The sequence below is a fragment of the Myotis myotis genome, unplaced genomic scaffold (assembly GCF_014108235.1).
Source record: "Myotis myotis isolate mMyoMyo1 unplaced genomic scaffold, mMyoMyo1.p scaffold_m19_p_4, whole genome shotgun sequence".
NCBI lineage: Eukaryota > Metazoa > Chordata > Mammalia > Chiroptera > Vespertilionidae > Myotis > Myotis myotis.
The window spans coordinates 93,353,393-93,375,830 of NW_023416346.1; positions in this window are offsets into that span (position 1 = coordinate 93,353,393).

Below are 22,438 nucleotides of genomic sequence, written 5' to 3' on the forward strand. Positions count from 1 at the left end.
CTGATTGGTTTGGCTCAGTGGATAGAGCATCGGCCTGGGAACTGTATGGTCACAGGTCCGATTCCTGTCAAGGGCATGTACCTTGGTTGCAGGCACATCCCCAGTAGGGGGTGTGCAGGAGGCAGCTAAGTGATGTTTCAACTCTCATCGATGTTTCTGACTCTCTGTCCCTCCCCTCCCTCTCTTTAAAAAAGTCAATAAAATATATATATTTTTAAAAAATAAAACATTCAAGAAGAACTAATACCTATCCTTCTCAAACCATTCCAAAAATTCACGAGGAGGGAAGATTTTCAAGCTCTTTTGAAAAGACCAACATTACCCTGATTCTAAAACCAGATAAAGACACTACAAAGAAAGAAAATTATAGTCCAATGTCCTTTGTGAACGTACATGCTAAATTTTCCAACAAAATATTAGCAATTCAGATTCAGAAATACATTAAAAAGATCATACACAGTAATCAAGTGGAATTTATCCTAGGAATGAGATTGGTACAAGATTCAAAAATCAATAAATGTGATACATCACATAAGCAAAATGAAGTATAAAAATATCATGATCATATCAAGAGAGGCAGAAAAAGCATTCAATAAAATCGAGCACCCATCTATATAATGAAGAGGTAATATGCAAATTGGTCCTAACAGCATAAAAGTAATGACCAATTTGCATATTAACAGGCCAACAGGAGGCTGCGAACGCAGCAGGGGAGCTTTCTGTGCCCCTGCACCCACATGGGCGGGAGTCAGGCCTGGGTCTTGAGTGGCCACAGTGCAGTGGCAGTCAGTCAGTCAGGCCTGGGTCCCAGGCACTGCAGCACAGGAGTTAGGCCTGTGTCCTGGATGCCACAGCATGGGAGTCAGGCCTGGGTCCGGGGTGGCCATGGCACAGCGACAGTCCGTCAGGCCTGGGTTCTGGGAGCCCTCAGTGGCGAGAGTCAGGCCTGGGTCCCGGGCGACCTCGGCCCAGCAGCAGTCAGTCAGGCCTAGGTCCTGGACACCCACAGCGGCAGGGATCAGGCCTGGGCCCATCAACAGTTAGAAGGCATCTCAGGGTGAGGACCATCACCTCAGCCAGAACTCAAGATGGTCTCCTGGCCTGGCCCCTCCTCAGAGGCAGCCCTTTCCTCCATGTTCACTGCAGAGGACAGACAGGGATGCCTAAGAGGCTCAGGCCATGGTGCCCAATCCCTACCCTACTTCCCTGGCCTCCTTCACCTGTGGCCCCCACAGAAGGGTAGGTATGAGAGCCCTTCCCCTGCTACCTCTCACCACTGACTCCAGCCATCCCTCAGCACACAGGCATATCGGCTTTCAAACTTGCCCTAGTCACTTCCTCTCACCCCCTTCCAGGGCCTCTGCTCTGGATGGGGCCTTTGGAATCAGGGCTCTGGGGTTTTACAACAGAGCTGGGGTGGGAAAGGGTAAACAGCACCAAAGATGGCTGATATGGCCACCCACCTCTGCCTCAGCTTGACCAATTAGTTCAGCCTCAGAACGTGGCACTCAGAGGGATCCCTACTTCCCCAGGAACAGCTGTAGGGCCTCGGCCCCAGTACCAACCTCCTCTCCCCCTTGGCCCTGCCCACAGCTGGTGCTTGATGCAGCTCCGTGTGCCTTACTTAACCACCCCTTCCTTCCCTGTTCCTACAAAGGAGGCTGCATCTTTGTATGTTACATTCATATAAACTTTGTAACGTTTTGGGGGAAAAAAGATGACCAAGAGAATGCCACAGTCAACGTGTCTGGAGTCCGGCTCAGGAGAATGGAGAAAAGAGAGAATTCCATAAGTTGGCTGATGACAAGATATTTCTGAGTGACTGCCTGGTGTGTGACAGTTGTTTGACCGCAGAGGAAGGAGTCCAAGTTTCTCAGCAGAACACCAAGGACTTCTTCCGTGTTCTGAACCTTAGCTTTGGTTTTCAGAATTCCCTGCTCCCCATCTGTCGGCTCCCTCCCTCTGAGGGGCACTATTGTCGTCACATGGGTGCAACAAGAATATTGTATCTGGAAAGGATTGCCCCAATGTATGTATCCTTTTATCCGATGATGAAAAAATCCCAAAGAATGGAGACAGACTACTGTCCTTTATGCTTAAAAAAAACCCGAAGTGTCCTGGGAAGAGCTGAGACTTGGTTCTTTCCATGCACCTCAGAGAGATTGGATGAGGAAACGGCCCGGTTTGGCCCTGACTTTACTCTTGAAGGTGTCTTTGCCACAATATGAATAAATTGCCACCTTTTGGAATAGGGGCTCATACGAAAGTCTGCATTCCCAACTTTTCTTGAAAGAAATCTATGTTCTGCAGCTGAGGCCACTGTCCTGAGACCAGGTCCTATTGCTAAGAATCAGGGGGAACTGGAGTGGAACCCCCACACTGTGTTCTTTTACATTCAGGGATTGAGCTGAACTCACTTTAGAGGAGACCTGGCAAGGGTGACAGGTGTCACAGATAGAAGGATAGAGAATGGAGAGGCAGACACCCTGCTCGGTCCCTGCCTGGGTGGGGTCAGGAAGATGAAGGCCAGCCAGCCCACCCCACAATTGGGTGAGATAGCATCCTCTGTGTCCACCTCTCATCCCGTAGGCCCAGCCAGTCCCCTCAACTCCGGGCATCCCTCTGTGTTCCACGACAGCATGGCCTGCCCTCACATGCTGCTCACCCTAAATGAGAAGGAAGAGAGCAGTTGGCCCACAGACAACTACACAGAAAGATAGGGCTCACAACTGGTGAGTGCAGTAGCAGTGGCAGGAGCCTCTCCTGCTTCTATGCCAGTGCTAAGGAGCAATGAGCCAAGTGGTAAGGAGCAGCGAGCAGGTGGGCAGTAAGGAGAGAGGGGTTCCAAACTGTGAGCGGGATTTCCAACTGTTGGCTTAGGCCCGTTCCCATAAGCCAGCAGGTGGACATCCCCTGAGGGGTCCCAGACTGCAAGAGGGTGCAGGCTGGGCTGAGGGACCCCCCCCCAGTGTACAAATTTTGTGCACTGGGCCTCTAGTTTATAAGAAAAGCTCTCAGCAAAGCAAGAATAGAAGGATCATACTTCAATCTAATAAAGGCCATATATGCTAACCCACAGCCAACATTATACTCTATGGGCAAAAATAAAAGTGTTTTTCCCCTAATATCAGGAACAAGACAGGGATGTCTTCTTTCACCACTCTTATTCAACATAATACTGGAAGTACCAGCCACAGCTATCAGCCAAGAAAAAGAAATAAAAGCAGTACACATTTGAAAGAAGGGACTAAAATAGTCATTATTTGCAGGTGACATAAAAACCCTAAGACTCCACCAAAAAATTAGTATATCTACTAAATGAATTTTGCAAATTAGCAGTATACAAAATTAATATGCAGAAACTGGTGACATTTTATATACCAATAATGAACTATTAGAAAGAGAAATTAAGAAAACACTCCCATTTACTATTGCAACAAAAAATAAGATATCTAGAAATAAATTTATCGAAGGAGGTAAAAACCTGTATTCAGAAAATTATCCCATCTAATAAAGAGGGAATATGCTAATTGACCCTCATGCTGTCGCAAAGATGGTGGTGCCCACAGCCAATAAGGAGGGAATATGCTAATTGACTGCCATACCCTCAAATATGGTGGCGCCCACAACCACAAGATGGAGGCTCCCAGTCCCCTCAGCCTTGCCGGCACACCTGCCTCTGGAGTCCCCCAGTCCCCTCAGCCCCACAGCCACCTGGGGCCAGCCCAAGGCACAGGCAAGCCTCGGATGTCAGCTGCCCAGCCACCCAGGGCTGGCCTGAGGTGTAGGCAAGCCTTGGCTGTTGGCTGCCCAACTGCCCAGGGCTGGCCCGAGGTATAGGTAAGCCTCAGATGATGGCTGCCCAGCCACCCAGAGCCACCTGAGGTTCAGGTAACCAGGGCCGGCTGAGGCTTGTGCTGCTGGCAGTGGCAGCAGCAGAGGTGTGATGGGGGCATTGCCTTCCCCTGATCACCGGGTCGCCTCCTGCCCCTGAGGGCTCCCGGACTGTGAGAAGGGGCAGGCCAGGCTGAGGGACCGCCCCCTTCCAGTGCATGAATTTTCATGCACTGGGCCTCTAGTAAGGTACTAAAAAAAGAGATTGAGGAAGATACAAATAAGTGGAAGTAAATACCATGTTCATAGACAGGGAAAAAATAACATTATTAAAATGTTCATACTTCCCAAAGCAATCTACAGATTCAATGCAATCCCTATTCAAATACCAATGTGTAACAAGTACTTCAAAAATTGATAGGTAATTAAAAAAAATACCAAAAAGCCTCAGCAATCTTGATAAAGAAGAACAAAGTTGGAGGGATCACAATACCTGATGTCAAACTATGTGAGGCCATAGTAATCAAAACAGTGTGGTATTAGCACAGGAACAGGTGTAAAGATCAATGGAAAAGACAGAGAGCCCAGAAATAATCGACCTTTATGGTCATTTAATATTTTACAAAGGAGGCAAGAACATATAATAGGGTAAATACACTTTCTTCAGTAAATGGTGATGGGAAAATTGAACAGTCACATATGAAAAAATAAAACTAGATCACCAACTCATACCATACACAAAAATAGACTCAAAGTGAATTTATGACTTAAGTATAAGTCACCAAACTATAGAAATCCTGGTAGAAAACATATACAGTAAAATATCAGACATCTTTTGTAGCAATATTTTTGCTGATATATCTTCTTGGGAAATGGAAACCAAGGGGAAAATAAACAAATTGGTCTACATCAAACTAAGAAGATTTTGTACAGCAAAAGAAACCATCAACAAAATGAAAAGGGACTATGCTGAATGGGAAAACATATTTTCCATGTTCATCTGATAAGGGGTTGATTTTTAAAGTATATAAAGAAATTATAGTACTCAACACCAAGAACACAACATAATTTAAAAAATGGGCAAAGGACATGAATAGACCCTTCTCCAAAGAGGACATACAGATGGCCAATAGACATATGAAAGAATGCTCAATGTCACTAATCATGGAGAGATGCAAATTAAAACCACACAGCCTGTCAGATTTATTATCAATAAATCAACAAACAACAACTGCTAGTGGAGATTTGGAGAAAAGGGAGCCCTTGTGCACTGCTGGTGGGAATGCAGACATGGTGCAGCCACTGTGGAAAACAGTATAAAAAATGGAACTTCCTTATGACCCTGTGACCCCACTTCTGGGATTATATTCGAAAAAACCCAAAACACTAATTCAAAGGAATTCATGAACTTCTATGGTCATTGAAGCATTATGTACAATAGCCAGGGTCTGGAAACAGTCCAAATGCCCATCCGTAGATGAACGGATAAAAAAATGTGGTACATTTACACAATGGAATACTACTCTACTGTGTGTGTGTGTGTGTGTGTGTGTGTGTGTGTGTGTGTGTGTGTGTGTGAGAGAGAGAGAGAGAGAGAGAGAGAGAGAGAGAGAGAGAGAGAATCTTACCTTTTGCCACAGCATGGATGGACCTGAAGATTATTATGCTAAGTGAAATAAGCCAGTTAGAGAAAGACAAATACCATATGTGGAATCTTGTGAACAAAATAAACTGACAAACAAAATAAAACAAAACCATGGATACATGAAACAGATTGACAGCTGTCAGAAGGGGGTTTGTTGAGAGAGTGAATGAAAGAAGGTAAAGGTGTGGTGTTAGCCAGAGGGATAGTAGGTGGGTAGATGGAGGTGGTATAGGGGGGTAAATGGGAGGTGGGAAGACTTTGCTTGGGACAATGGATGCCCCATGCAGTATGTAGATGATGTTTTGTTGAGTTGTACACTTGAAACCTGTATGGTTTTGTGAACCAATGTCACCCCAACAAAGTCAACTAAAAAAGAAAAAAGTAAGTTGAGAGTCAAAGCCACCCTCTACTAAAAAAATCAATTAAAAATGAAAAAAGAAACTGAGAGAGCCAGGGTTAATAATAAGGACCTTATTCTCCAAATGTTGGAGATTTTTGTTCTGAGCACTTATTGTTAACTTCTAATCACAGTGGTTCGGGTAAATTGGCAGGCTAATTTCTGATTCTATTTATGCAAAATGTCCAGAATGGAAAAATGCATAGATATAAAAATAGATTAGTAGTTTTCAGGAGTGAAAAATGTGGCACAGCTGCTAATGGGTATGGAATTTATTTTGGATGTAATGAAAATATACTGGAATTATAGCAATGATAGTTACACAAGTTTGTGATTATACTAAAAGCTTCCAAATTTCAATAATTATTTTAAAATACTAATAAGACAAGTTTAGTCTTAGATGTGGTTCAGCAACAGTATATATGGAAGAATTTGGGGATTGTAGCTGATAGTTAAGTTCATGGTGAATAAATGGTGTGGTGTGTCTTTAGATGAACCCATTATAATATGAGGATGCACTAAAAAAAAAGAATATCCTATATAATAAAAGCCCAGTGACAGAAATGGTGGAACAACCAGAACAACCAGAGACCAGATGACCATGGTCCTTCACCCTGGCTGGCCCCACACCCAGATTATGGGCGTGGCCAGCCTGCAAACTGCCCGTGGCCCCTCGCCCTGGCCAGCCCTACCCCCCAGTGGGGTCCCCCACCCTGATCAGGGTAGTGGCCATCCTGCAAACCACGCACAGACCCTCACCGAGGCTGGCCCCCCCGAGCAGGGACCCTCACCCCAATTGGCTGTGTGGCTGGCCTGCAAACCACCCACGGCCCTTGCCCAGGCCTGCCCCACCCACAGCAGAGACCCCAATCCCAATCTGGGGCCTCCATCAGGGCAGGCTGGCTGGCCCCACCCGTGCACCAGGCCTCTTTCCTATATAATAAAAGGGTAATATGCAAATTGACCCTAAAGGCAGAATGACCAGAATGACTAGTCACTGTGAGGTGCACTGACCACCTCTCAGTCCCTTTCCCTGGCTGGCAGGCTCTGACTGCCCAATGGCAAATAGGGAACAGGGGGTTGGTGGCGGGGAATGAGGGCAGTGCCAGGCCAAGGCCCCCGCCCCATTGGTCTCCCCATACACAGAGGGCAACCCATGGCAGGGGCAGGTTCAGCGAGGAGGTGGGAACGGCCGACCTCTCGGTTCCTCCCCCTGGCCAGCAAGCTCTGATCACCCGATGGCAAATGGGGAACTGGGGGTGGTTGGTGGCAGGGGATGGGGCCAGCTATGGGCAGCTGGGGAAGATGGCCCTGATCTCAGGCCAGGCCTAGGGACCATACCCGTGCATGCATTTCATGCGCCAGGCCTCTAGTAATCGTTATAAAGGTTAGCAATCATCCTGCCCTTTCCTGGGCTGGCCAGGCCACACCTGAATGACTGTGTTTATTGCTATCATCATTCTTCAAGAAAGCACTTAATTATCTGAAGCATGGCTAGAGGAGTGTCTGGAGTGTAAAAGAACTCAAGGTGGATTCAAGAAGGGGATTGGCCTAGAGCATGGGGTGGGCAAACTTTTTGACTCGAGGGCCACAATGGGTACTTAAACTGGACCGGAGGGCCGGAACAAAAGCATGGATGGAGTGTTTGTGTGAACTAATATAAATTCAAAGTAAGCATCATTACATAAAAGGGTACAGTCTTTTTTTTTTTTTTTAGTTTTATTCATTTCAAACGAGCCGGATCTGGCCTGCTGGCCGTAGTTTGCCCACGGCTGGCCTAGAGGCAATATAATTTAGAAAATACTTACGTAGGCTTCCATTTCAGTTGTTCTACTAATTATATTGATGAATTTGAAGAAGTCACTCACTATATTAGAATTATTTTTACCAATAATGGCAGAAACCTCAACTTAAATTGGTTTAAGAAAAATGGGAAATATTATGGGTTCACAGAACTGAAAAGTTCAGGGGTAGATGTAGCTTGATTCAGGGACACCAAGGCTATCACTGGGATCTAGCCTCCTCTTCTCTTCTCTTCTCTTCTCTTCTCTTCTCTTCTCTTCTCTTCTCTTCTCTTCTCTTCTCTTCTCCTCATCTCTTCTCTTCTTTCTCTTCTCTCCTCTGCTCTCTCCTCCCTCCACTCCCCTCCCTTCCCCTCCCTTCCTCTCCCTCCCATCTCCTCTTCTCTCCTCTTCTCTCTCCTCCTCCTCCTCCTCCTCCTCCTCCCTCCTCCTCCTCCTCCTCCTCCTCCTCCTCCTCTCTTCTTCTTCTTCTTCTTCTTCTTCTTCTTCTTCTTCTTCTTCTTCTTCTTCTTCTTCTTTCTCTCTCTCTCTCTCTCTCTCTCTCTCTCTCTCTCTCTCTCTCTCTCTCCCTCTCCATCTCTCCCCTGTCTCCTTCAGTTGGTTCCACACTCAGGCAGGCTCTCATTTCAGGAAGGCAAGATAGCTGCCAGAAGATTTGTTACATCATTCCAGGCTAGAATGTGTGTTTTGGAGAAGGAATACTTCCTGAGAATTTCCACACAAGTCCAAGATTCACCCTGATTGGACCACCTTCAGTCATGTGAAATTCCTTGAACCAATAAGGCTAGGAATCAATGGGCTGATTTTTTATGACTGAGTCATATGCTCCACCCATGGAAGTTTTACATGTACTAAGTTTTACATGTACTTAAGTTTTACATGTACTAAGAACTGGGGACAACTTGACTCCTTTATTTTTTAAATCTCTATTGTTGAGAGTATACCAGATGTCCCCCCATTTTTCCCTTCCCCCCCCACCCGGTTCTAGACCCAGCACAAGCCTTCACAACCCTACTGTCTATGTCTATGAGCAATTCATATATGCATATAAGTTCTTTGGTTAATCTCTTCCTGCCCCTTCTCCCCTCTGAGATTCGTCAGGCTTTCCATGTATCCATGTCTCCATTTATATTTTATTAATCAGTTTATTGTGTTCATTAGATTCCACATGCAAGTGAGATCATATGATATTTGTATTTTCTAACTGGTTTATTTTGCTTAGCATAATACTCTCAAGGTCCATCTATGCTGTCTCATAAGGTAAGAGATCCTTCCTTTTTAAAGCTGCATAGTATTCCATTGTATAAATGCACTGCAGCTTTTTCATCCACTCCTCTACTGATGGGCACTTGGTGGGGCCAGGCGCACCATGTAAAGGCCAGACATGTTACATAAAGGCTATGGGGCCAGTATTCCAGGGGCACCATTTTAGGTGTTGTGGGTCACAGTGTTAGGCCCATGCATCTGGGGGTGTCAGATCACAGAGTTGGGGCCCTGTGTGCCTGTCTGTGGCCTTAGGGGGCTGTGTCATGGCCACTCACCACAGCCTCCTCCCGAGAAGAACCCTGCAGATCCTCAAAAATGGTGCTTTCTCCAATTTAAATCCATGAGAAGCACCCAGCTGAGCAGCACACGCCTGCAGCTGGCAGTTCCTCTACCAGGAGCATGTGAACTGCCCACCCAGAGTTCCTGCTTGGACGGACAGAAGCCCACCTACACTCACATGCATACAAACTCTTCCTCACACATGATTACACACTCACATGCTCACCTTCACTCGGGTCCTGCCTGCCAACATATTGGTTCCAGAGCTTGGCACCTTTAAATTCAATAATAGGTCTTTTATTGAAAGAAGGAAAAATATATAGTTGGTGTTACAAAACAGAAAGAGTTTGTCCACTGGCACTATCAGCGAAACACTAGAAACTGAGAATTGCAGTGGAAATATATTGGCTATTTTATTATAAATGATGTCATCCAGGAGAACAGGAAGCTAATGCTCAAAACACTGAAATCCCGGATAGTGTGTAAGTTACAGATTATATAGAATAAAATCACAAGGCAGTATGGGTTAGGGGCTTGGGGTTGTGCTGGGAGCTGATTGTTCAGAGGTGTAGTAAGGGTAATAAATAATCTTTATCCTGACAGATGTCCAGATCCTGTGAACATTTGTCAGGTCTGGGCTACTGTCTTTGGCTGCTTTGTGGGTTGCTGATGATCTGAGGTACAGCCTGGGTCTCTGAGGGGTATATATATATATATATATATATATATATATATATATATATAGAGAGAGAGAGAGAGAGAGAGAGAGAGAGAGAGAGAGAGAGAGAGAGAGATGATTTTTAGAGCTAGGATTTAAAAGTAAATTTAGTTAAAGTCATAAGAACCCTCAGGTTAATTGGCAGTGGAAATATAATATAAACCTCTCTGTGCCTCAGTTTTCTCATCTGTGTGATTGTAAAAATCATGCTCACTACACAGGATTGTTATGAGGACTGAATTGAGGACTGAATGAGATAATATATATAATGTCTAGCACAGATTCTGACCTATGGTAGATGTTCTATGAATGTTAGTTTTCTTTCATTTTTTCATTTGTAAAAAGAATGGAATCATATGAGTAGAGGGATGCAAACTCAAGTGAACTCTAAAACATGAACACTGGGAAGCTGCTTAATGCAATACAACAGTAAGTAATGGAGATATAGTAAACAGAACATTGTGTGCTCTAACTAAAGAGTTCAACTAATCCTCAGCTCCCATTGATGTGGTCATGTGAAAATGTATGAGATGGTGAAAATCTTGAATTTGTAATATTAAATCTTATAATTTATAACTATTGAGTTCTAATTTAATTTCTAAAAAAGAATGTGTATTGCCCTCCTCCCCCAGATATGTATGCAGATTGGCTTGTGTACTAAAGGTCTATAAAGGCCTTTGCATTCAGGGTAGTAGTGTGATTGACAGGAAAGAACAATGACGCAGAGTTGAGGGATCCAGCTATAAGCATGCATTGAACTTTAGGGGCCTGATGTCTTGCTCTAGGACCACTTTCTTCAGCTGTAATCTGGGTATAGCAGTCTTTGCTATGCATCCCTCAAAGAGTTTCTTTGAGAAGTCACAGAGATTAGTACTTTGAAAGTACTTTGAGAACAATATAGCCTGTACAGAAGGACATTAGCAAGATGAACATCTTAACACTAGTTCTTCCCTGAAAACAACAACAACAAACAAATACATGCCAATGGAAATAGCTTAAAAGAGATCTGGGATACAATGAATAACCTGTAGAAACCCAGTGGAGCATAAAATCTGAGTATGGACCCCTAGAAATGTATAAGGAAATATCTTACATGTCATTCCATTTTCCAGTCTGGCACAGCTTGGAACCAAGGGATATTCAAGGAGAGCAGGAGGACTCCAGCAGCCATTGCCACCACCACTGACACCCATAACTTTTGCCACTGAGGACCTCCACAGTATTCACCAATACTGAACCTACCTGGAGTCCATGCTACTGCACTTCCACCTGGAGAATGAGCTGCCACTGCACCTTCCTGGAAAGGCAACATCCACCCCACCCCCATGTCTGAATGCAGCCATGTGCATGACACAAACCCTGGCTTTACTGCCACTTGCTGTGCACCTACACTACAGACACTGGTGACACTGCCATAGTGAACATATTCATGCCCCAAACCATGAAACTGTGGTCATTCCATGCACAACCACACTCTGTACCCAAGCTTTACAGCAGGTATGGTCATGCCCATGACCTGGACACCAGCACAATTGCAACAGAGCTCTGCCCACACTCTGGACAGTAGAGTCACTGCTGTAGCAAGCACACACATGCTCTTGACCCTAGAGCTGTTTTTTTGCGTGTGTGTGTGTGTTTTACTCCATGTACAACTGTGCCCCAGCCCCAGATCTCTAGCTCCTCTGTACACATCTGTACCCCAGACATCAGCACCACTGTTGTAGCGAGTGTGCCCTTACGATGAACACCAGTGTCACTGCCTAATTGAGTACACCCTTTCCCCAGACCTCAGCACTGTGATTACCCCATGCATTCTTGTTCCACGGGGTTTAGTTCCCCAGATCCCCTTGGCTATGGTTTACCCTGTGGGGAACAAAGAGAACAAGAGTACCTCAACTGCTTTCACCACCAAAGACTCCACTGCACATGTACGCACAGCCTTGGTTGTCTACAACTCCCACAGTCTTCACTGATTCTGACCTCAATGAATGGAGCTGAATGAAGAATATGCTGCTGCACCATCACCAGAGCAGGGGTCAGTGCTGCATCCACTGGAGCTGGAGTTGCTGCATCTCACCAAGCCAGTGCATTAACATTCACCTGTATATGAAGGTCTTTCCCCAGTGATGGCAGTCCTTAAAGTCTGAAACAGGTAACTTCTTCCTCATATGTGCAGAAATCAATGCAAGGCTACAAGAAATGTGAAAATTCAAGAAAAACATGACAGCACCAAAAAAATACAATAATTTTCCAAAAAATTAACCACAAAGAATTGGAGATCAGTGAACTGCCTAACAAAGAATTCACATAATTGTTTTAAAATAGCTGAGCAAGCTATAAAATAATACAGATAACTCAACAGAATCAGGAGGAAAATATGAGAACAAAATGAGAAGTTCTTAAACGTATAGAAGTTATAAAAAAGGAACCAAATAGAAATACTCTAGCTGAAGAATATAATGAATGAAAAAAAATTCAATGGGAAAACTACAACCATTATTTGATCAAGTGGTACAAATAATCAAAAACCTCAAAGACAAGTCATTTGAAATTATCCAGACAAAGAATAAAACAGAATAAAAAGCGGTGAAGGGAAGAGCCAAAGAACATACATATGTGACACATAGACACAGATAGCAGTGTGGTGATACCCAGAGAGAAAAGGGTATATGGGGTAGAGGTGGGCAAAAGGGGTGGATAAGGATGGAAAGAGACTTTGCTTGGGACAAATGGTGCAGTATGCAGGTGATGTTTCATTGACCTGTATACTTGAAACCTGTTTGAGAGCCAATGTCACCCCAATAAATTCAATTAAAAAAAGAATGAAAAAACAGTGAAGAAAGCCTATGGGATTAGTAACACATCATAAGAAAACCAATATATGCATTATGGGAGTCCCAGAAGAAAAGAGTGAGAGAAAGGGGCAGAAAGCTTATTTAAAGAAATGGTGGCTAAAAACCTCCAAATTTTGAGAAGGAAATGGATATGTAGATTCATGAATCTAAAAAATCCCCAAATAGAATCAACCCAAAAAGCATTAAAATGAAATATATTATAATGAAGTGTTCAAAGTCAAGGAGAAATAGTTTTGAAATCAGCAAGCAAAAGTGACTCATTACATAAAAGACCCCCCCTCACCACCAACACTAAACCATAACCACAATTTGAAGAAGAAATCTTGCAGGCCATGGGAGAATGGAATGATGTATTAAAAGTACTGAACAACTAAAGATTTCAACCAAGAATACTATTCTTACCAAAATTATTATTTTTTTTTAAATGAAGAATAAAGTCCTCAGACAGACAAAAACAGAAAGTTTGTCACTATTGGACCTGCCTTACAAGAAATGCTTAATGCAGTTATTAAAATAGAAATGAGCAACAGTATGAAGGCATATGAATCTATAAATCTTATTAGTGAGGACAAATATATAGAAATATACAGATTAGTGTGACACTGTAATGGTGTTACAGAAATTACTTTTAACCCTAATTAAAAGTTAAAAGATAAAAATTTGTTAATGGATAAGCAATATAAAAAGAAAAAGCAAACTTTCACTATAAGAACACAAAGTAGGGGGGGCTGGATAAAAATGGGTTTTATGTGTGATTAAACTTGTTATTATAAACTTAAAATAGAAGATTATAACTACAAGATATTTTATGTAAGCCTCAAGCTAATCACAAAGAAAAAACCTATAGTAGATACCAAAAAAAGAATTAAAGCAAATCAATACATAAAACCATCAAATAACAAAGAAAGGCAGCTAGAGAAAAAGAGAGGTAAAAACAAACAAACATGCAAAACAAATAAAAATAATAAAATGGCAATAGTAAGTCCTCCTTATCAATAATTACTTTAAATGTAACTGAATTAAACTTACCAATCAAAAGGCATAGACTAACTGAATGGATAAAAAAGCAAAGCATGTTGATCATTATTCTGTGTACAAGACACTTATGTCTATTATACAGTTAGGCTGAAAGTGAAGGGATTAAAAAAGATATTTTATGCAAATGATAAACAAAAGAAAGCAAAGAGATTATACTTATATCAGACAAAATGAACTTTATATATAAAACTGTCTCTAAAGGCCAAAGAGGTAATTATATAATGATAAAGGCTTAATCCAAAAGGAAGATATAGCAATTATAAATATACTAGAGGCCCAGCGCATGAAATTCATGCACAGGTATGATCCCTAGGCCTGGCCTGCAATCAGTCATCTTCCCCAGCTGCCCACAGCCAGCCCTGCCCCCCGCTGCCACCCACCCCCAGTTCCCCATTCGCCATCGGATGATCCAAGCCTGCCGGCTGTGGGGAGGAACCAAGAGGTTGGCCATTCTGCCTGCTCACTGCCCCTGCCCCCGCCACGGGTTGCCCTCTGTGTGGGGGGTGACTGGTGAGGCAGGGGCCTTGGCCTGGCACCACCCACATCCCCTGCCACCCACCCCTGGTTCCCCATTCACCATTGGGTGATTGGAGCCTGCTGGCTGGGGAAAGGGACAGAGAGGTGATCAGTGTGCCTCATAGTGACTGGTCTAGTGGTCGTTCTGATTGTTCCACCGTTAGGGTGAATTTGCATATTACCCTTTTATTATATAAGATAGAGGCCCAGTGCATGGGTGGAGGCTGGCTAGCCTGCCCTGATTGGGGCCCCAGATCAGGGTGGGGGTCCCCACTGGGGGGCAGGGCCAGCTGGGCTGGAGAGGCCATTGGGTTGTTTGTTGGCCAGCCACTCTCCTGATTGGGGTGGGGGTCCCTTCTGGGTTGTGGGGACGGCCGGGGCAAGGGATGGCAGCTGTTCTGGTCTCTGGTCATTCTGGTCGATGGATAGAACATCCAGACAGAAAATCAATAAACAACTGAACTGAACAACACAATATAGCAAAGAAGCTTAACAGACACATACAGAATGTTCCACCCAACAGCAGAAGAATACATATTCTTCTCAGGTGCATATGAAGCATTTTCTAGAAAAGATTATGTGGTAGGTTACATGCATGTCTGAATAATGTAAGAAGTTTGAAATCATTTAAGATTACCTTTTCCAACCACAATGGATTAAAACAGCGGTTCTCAGCCTGTGGGTCACGACCCCTTTGGGGGTCGAATGACCCTTTCACAGGGGTCGCCTAAGACCATCGGAAAACACATATATAATTACATATTGTTTTTGTGATTAATCACTATGCTTTAATTATGTTCAATTTGTAACAATGAAATTGGGGGTCACCACAACATGAGGAACTGTATTAAAGGGTTGTGGCATTAGGAAGGTTGAGAACCACTGGATTAAAACAAAAAAATCAATAACTTCAAGAAAACTGAAAAATGTAGAAATATGTGGAAACTAATAGCACACACTTGAAACCATTGGGTCAAAGAGGAAATCAAAGGTAAAAAAGCTGTGGGACGTTTATACAATGGAATACTATGCAACTATAACAAAGAGGGATCTCTTACCCTTTGGGACAGCATGGATGGACACGGAGACTATTATGCTAAGTGAAATAAGCCAATCTGAGAAAGTGAAATAAGCCAATCTCACTTATTTGTGGAATCTAATGAACAAAACAAATTGACCAACAATATAAGACCCAAAGAAGCATGGAAGCAAGGAAAAGACTGACATACCTCAATGTGGGATGGGAGGATGAGGAGAGATCAATCAAAGAATTTGTGGATTTACATGCATAGCCCATGGACGTGGACAATAAGGTGGTGAACACTTAGGGTAGAAGTAGGGGCTGGGTGGAGTGAGGGATGGAAAACATCTGTAATTTTGCCAATGATAAAAAAAAGTATTTCAAGATAAATGAAAATAGAAATACAACACACAAAGACCTATGGAATGCAACAAATGTAGTACTAAGAAGAAAGTTTATAGTAAAAAACACCTACATGAAAACTCTCAAGTTAACAAACTAACTTCACATCTGAAAGAACCAGAAAAAGAACAAACTAAGCCCAAGATGAGCAGAAAGGAGGGAAAAAATTACAACAGTAATAAAGTAAATAGAGAATTTAAAAATAGAAATAAAATGAACAAAACTAAGCTGTTTTTTGAAAAGACAAACAACATTGACAAATTCTTGCTTAGACTAAGGAAATAGGACAGAACGCTCAAATAAGTTAAATTAGCAGTGAAAGAGATGACACTACAACATATGACTCAAAGTTTAAAAATCATAAGAGACTATTATAAATAATTTTATGCCAACAAACCTAGAAAAATAGATAAATTTCTAGAAACATAAAATATACCAAACTAAATCAAGAAGAAATAGAAAACCTGAAGAGACCAATAATAATGAGATTGAATCAGTAATAAAAAATCTCCCAACAATGAAAAGTCCAGGTCCAAATAACTTCACTGCTGAATTCTAAGAATTCATGCCAATCCTTCCTATATTATTTTTAAAAAATAGAAGAAAAGTGAAAACTTCTAAAATCATTTTATGAGATCAGCATTACCCTGATACCAAAACCAATGACACAACAGAAAAATATAGGTCAATATTCCTGATCAACATAGATACAAAAGTTCTCAATAAAATAATAAGCACATTGAATTCAACAGTACATTAAATAAATTAAATTCAACAGCACATTAAATAGATCATATACTACAGCCAAGTAATATTTACCCCTGAAATGCAAGGATGTTCAACATATAAAAATAAATTAATGTAAAAAAATAAATTAATGTGATATAACACACTAACAAAATGAAAGAAAAATCTACATGATCATCTTAGTAGAGACAGGAAAAGCATTGGACCAAGTTCTGTATCCATTCATGAATAAAACTCTCAATAAAGTAGGTATAGAAGGGATTTACATTTACACAATACATTTACACATGAATTTTTTTACATGTGAAAAGCCCACAGGTAACATCTTAATTAATGGAGAAAAACTGAAATCTAAGATTCAATACAAGAGAAAAAATGCCCATTCTTGTCACATTTTTTCTGCATAGTACTGGAAGTCTTAGCCAGAGCTATTAGACAAGAAAAATAAATTAAAGACATCCAAATTAAAAAGTAAGAGGTAAAATTATCTCTGCAAATAACATGATCATTTATGTAGAAAACTGTAAAAGCACAACAAAAAAGTCTTAAACTAATAAACCAATTCAGTAAAGTTGCAGAATACAAAATCAATATATGAAAATTGATTACATTTCTGTTCACAATTACAATTAATTATTCAAAAAGAACACTAAGAAAAAATATCCCATTCACAACTGCAACAAAATATATTTAGGAATAAATTTAACCAAGGAGGTTAAAGACTGATAACACTAAAAAAATAACATATTGATGAAGGAAATTAAAAAAGAGACAGATAACTAGAAAGACATCTCATGTTCACACCTGGGAGAATTAATATTGTGAAAAAGTCCATACTACTCAAAGTGATCTACAGATTTATAACAATTCCTATCAAAATCCCAATGGCATTCTTTATGGAAATAGAAATAACAATTCAAAAATTCATATCCACAAAAAAGCACAAAATAGCCTAAGCAACATTAAGCAAGAAAAAAGAAGCTGGAGGCATCACACTTCTTGGCTTCAAATTATATTACAACAATACAGTAATCAAAACAGTATGGTACAGGCAAAAAAAGCAGACATATAGACCAATAGAACAAAATGAAGAGTTCAGAAGTAAATCTGTGTCTGTATGGTCAACTGATTTTTCAGAATGGTTTCAAGAACATACAATGAATAAAGTTTAGTTTCATTAATAAATTTTAAATGGAAATCCACATGTAAAAGACTGAAATGGATCCATATCTCAGACTACTATAAAAATCTACTCAAAATGGATTTAATACTTAAATTTAACCATTTGTTCTAGAATTTAATCATAGAACTTCTAGAAGAAAAAAAAAACAGGGAAAAGGCTTCTTGACATTAGTCTGCACAATAATTTTTTGCATATGACACCAAAAGCACAGGCAAAAAAAAAAAAAAAAAAAAAAAAGACAAATTGATTGCATCAAACCCAAAAGTTTCTGCACAGCAAAAGAAAGAAATCAATATACTGAAAAGGCAACCTATGAGATGGGAAAAATATCTGCCAACCATATATCTGGTAAATGGCTGATGTAAAAACATATACAAGAAACTCATACAAATCAATAACAAAAAGAAAAACCCAAATTATACAATTGAAAAATGGGCAAAGGACTTGAATAGATGTTTCTCAAAAGAAGAAAAGCAAATGGTCAATAGGCATATAAAAAAGTGCTCAACTTCTCTAGCCACTTGGAAAATGCAAATCAAAACCACATTAAGATATTACTTTGTACTTGTTAGAATGGCTGTTATAGAAAAATGAAAGATAACATGTTGGCGAAAATGTGGAGAAAAGGGAAACTGTTGGAAATGTAAATTGGTACAGCCATTATAGAAAACAGTATGGAGGTTCCTTAAAAATTCTGAAATAAAACTACAATTTGATCCAGCAATCCCACTTCTTCAATCCCAAAGGAAAGGAAATTGGGATCTTGAAGAGATATCTGCACACTTATGTTCATTTCATCACTAGTTACACTAGCCCAGATATTGAAATGACCATCGACTGATAAACAGATAAAGATAATATGCAATAGAATAGTATTCTTATTTAAAATAAGAAGGAAATCCTGCCATTTGTGACACATGAATGAACTTGGAGGACTTTATGCTAAGTGAAATAATCGAGAAACAGAAAGATAAACGCTGCATGATCTCACATATATGTGGAATTTAAAATAGTCAAATTCATAGAAACAGAGACTAAACTGGTGGTTAGTTGCTAGAGTCTGGAGAATAGGGAGATGTTGGTCAAGGGGTACAAAAATTCAGTTATGCAAGATGAATAAGTTCTGGAGATCTACGCACAAGAACATTAGTATAGTAAACAATATTGTATTGTATACTTGCAATTTGCTTTGAGGGTAAATCTTGTGTATCATCAAACAGAAAAAAAGAAAATGGTAATTATGTGATGTAATGAATACATTAGTTAACTTGATTGTGGTGAATATTACAAAATGTATAAGTATATCAAATCATCAAGTTGTACAACTTAAATATATATAATTTTAATTATACTTTAATAAAGCTAAACATTTAACATCTATAGAAATATTGTTCAATACAGCACCTATTGAATACCTATTCCATGCCAAATATAGAGTATGGAAGACATAAAAAGGTAAATGATGCAAAGTTGAGGCTTTTAAGAAATTCTTATTATAGTGGAAAAGGTAAGCATAAGTGCTATTAAGGTGCTTAGTGCTATAGGGCAGTCTACTCAATAGAAGGCATACTTGGGTTGGTATTTGAAGGATGAATAGAAGTCTTCTGAGTGAATTGGAAGTAATTGTGATGAGGACAGGGATAAAATTCAAGAAAGAGGAAATAGCTCTATTAGGATTGAAGTTCTATGAGTTAGAGATCAGGTTTATGCTGTCTACTCTTTATGCCACCATTAATTATGCTGCAATAAACATAGGGGTGTATATATCTTTGTGAATAAATGTTTTTGAGGTTTTGGGGTAGATACCCAAAAGAGGAATTGCTGGATCATATGGTAACTCTATTCTTAATTTTTTGAGGAACTGCCATACTATTTTTCATAGTGGCTGTACCAGTCTACATTCCCACCAGCAGTGAATGGGGGTTTCTTTTCCTCCACAACCTTTCCAAAACTTATTACCTGCCTTGTTGAAAATAGCCATTCTAACAAATGTGAGGTGGTATCTCATTGTAGTTTTTTATATGCATTTCCTTAATAGCTAGTGAAGTTGAGCATATCTTCATGTATCGTTTGTCTTTTTTGGGAGAAGTGGCTGTTTAGGTCCTCTGCCCATTTTTAATTGGATTTTTTCTTTGTTTGGTGTTAAAATTGTATGTGTTCTTTATATATTTTGGAAATTAACCCCTTGTCATAGCTATTTCTTGAAAATATTATATCCCATTGGGTTGGTGGTTTCTTTTGCTGTGCAGAAGCTTTTTAGTTTGATATAGTCCCATTCAATTATTTTTTCCTTCACTTCCCTTCACTCTGGTCAAGTTCATAAAATGTTCTCTAAGACCAGGTCCATAAGTTTAGTAACTATGTTTTCTACATAATTTTTTCAGATTTTATATTTAGGTCTTTGATCCATTTTGAATTAATTTTTGTACATGAGAGAAAATTGTAATCTAGCTTTATTCTTTAGCATGTAGCTTTCCAATTTAATGAAGAGGCTTTCTTTTTTTCATTGTGTTTTTTGCTCCTTTGTCAAAAATTATTTGCTCATATATATGTGGGTTTATTTCTGGGCTTTCAATTTTGTTCCATTGATCTGTGTGTCTGTTTTTTTTTCTAATACCATGCTGTTTTGATTATCATAGCTCTGTGGTATAATTTGAAGTCAGGTAGTGTGATTCCCTCCATCTTTGTTCTTTTTTCTCAGGAATACTTTGTCTATTCAGGGTCTTTTGTGGCTCTATACAAATTGGATTATTTTTTGTTCTATTTCTTTAAAAATAACATTGGGATTTTGATAAGAATTGCATTAAATTTTTATATTGCATTGGATAATATGGCAATTTTAACTATGCTGATTCTTCCAATGCATGAATATCTTTCCATTTAATTGTGTCTTTTTCAACCTATTTTAATAATGCTTTGTAGTTTTCAGTATATAGGCCCTTCACATCTTTTGGTAAGTTTATCCCTAGGTATTTTTTGTTGTTGTTGTGGCAATTGCAAAATAATTTTTTTAAATTTCTTTTTCTTAAGTTTCATTGTTAATATATAGGAAAGCAGTCCCCCTTTTCAAAGTAAACCAACCTTCCAGAAATAGTAATTCAACACCTGTTCAAGGAGTCCACCATTGAGTCAAAGATCACTGAACTGAAAGACTCTTTAAGGACTAGTTAGTAATGGTTTTCAGTCCATGGTCTCTAGAACTCCAGGAATCCTCAAAGCTGCCTTAGTGGTAGGCTGGCTGGAGATTACAGTTAGAAGTAAAGTGGTTTTGAGTCCCACCCTAGCTTCAACTAGAGCAGCCCTATTGGGCTTCTGTAGTAGATTTTATTACAAAACTATGTTAAAATGCAAAAAAAATAATTAAATAAAATGATTGGAAAACAGCTCCTTGCATCAAATCCTACCATTTTGTAGGGGCTGAAATAAAAGCTAATATATGTATTACTATTTGTAATATCTTAAACAATAAAATAAAATTAAATAGAAAAAGACAAGTGGCTATAGTGATGCCACTTGGGAGAGTCAGCCAGCCAAACGGAGAGTCAGGAATCAGGGATCCCCTGCTACATAACTGTGGAGGGTAAAGTTCCCAATATGTTTATCCAGAGTTGTGAAGCATGGCAGCTCTTCCCTAAAAATTTTTCTCTACTGATACACAACTGTACTATTTTTTACCTTCATGTACACATATTAATAAAGGAGGTGGTCAAAATCAAAGAGTTGAAAAATTTTATAAAATTTATTATGCCCTTCATTTGAGTGGGAAAACTACTCATAAACTTAAAAAAAAAACAATTGTTGACTTAAAAATATATTTATATATCAATATATTTATTGAGCACCTATAATTTTTCTGATATCGCCCTTGGAAAACACATAGGAGCAAGGTCTAGTTTTGTACCCAGGAAACTAGAAGTCTAGTGAAGGAGACTCAAGACGATTGGACATGAAACTTCAACCTCATCTTCCAACTTCCCCTCAAATATTTTGATAATTGAGGCAGGATCTGTTCAATGGCATGCTGATAAATGTTTAACAACTGACTCTTCAGGGGAAAAACGCACCAGATTTCCATTCTTTTTTCAATTTCCATGATGTAAATACTCCAACCACAGCTAATTTCAAGCTGCCATATGACTGAATGTGTAGGTGGGAAGAGATGCCTACAATCGCTGCTGTCACCACCTGGTGCAGGCCGGTTCTAGCACACTACTGAAAGAAACACTTTTCTTTAAACTCCTTTCCAATCTTTGTACACCTATCTGTGGTATGTGTGCCTGGAGAACTTTGTGTTCTGTTTTCCAATTATCATTATTTGGAATACATGAATAAACAGGTTCTACACATTTTTTTTTAAAATTAAGAGTGAGGGGCATTCCCTGTGCAGCAACATACCTTTGCTAGAGAGCACCTGCAACACAATTGTTAATCAGAATATTAGTGCCTTCATGTTCTTTTTCCAGTTTCCCCTTCTTACAGCCATTCAGTCTATTCTTTTTCCATTATTGGTATTTATATCCAGACAGTCCTACAAAAGCAGGATGACAGGTCTCCTAATCAGAAGATGGATATACAGTAGGACTGAGAGGGCTGGCGTTTAGGGAAATATGAAGTTGGTAGAAGGAAAATTGACACAAACCAGAACTGCTCCTTTTTTGCCAAGGCTTACTCATGTCCCCTGTCTAATTGCTGACACATGCCCTCATGGTCTGACAACTCTATCATCAGTCAAATG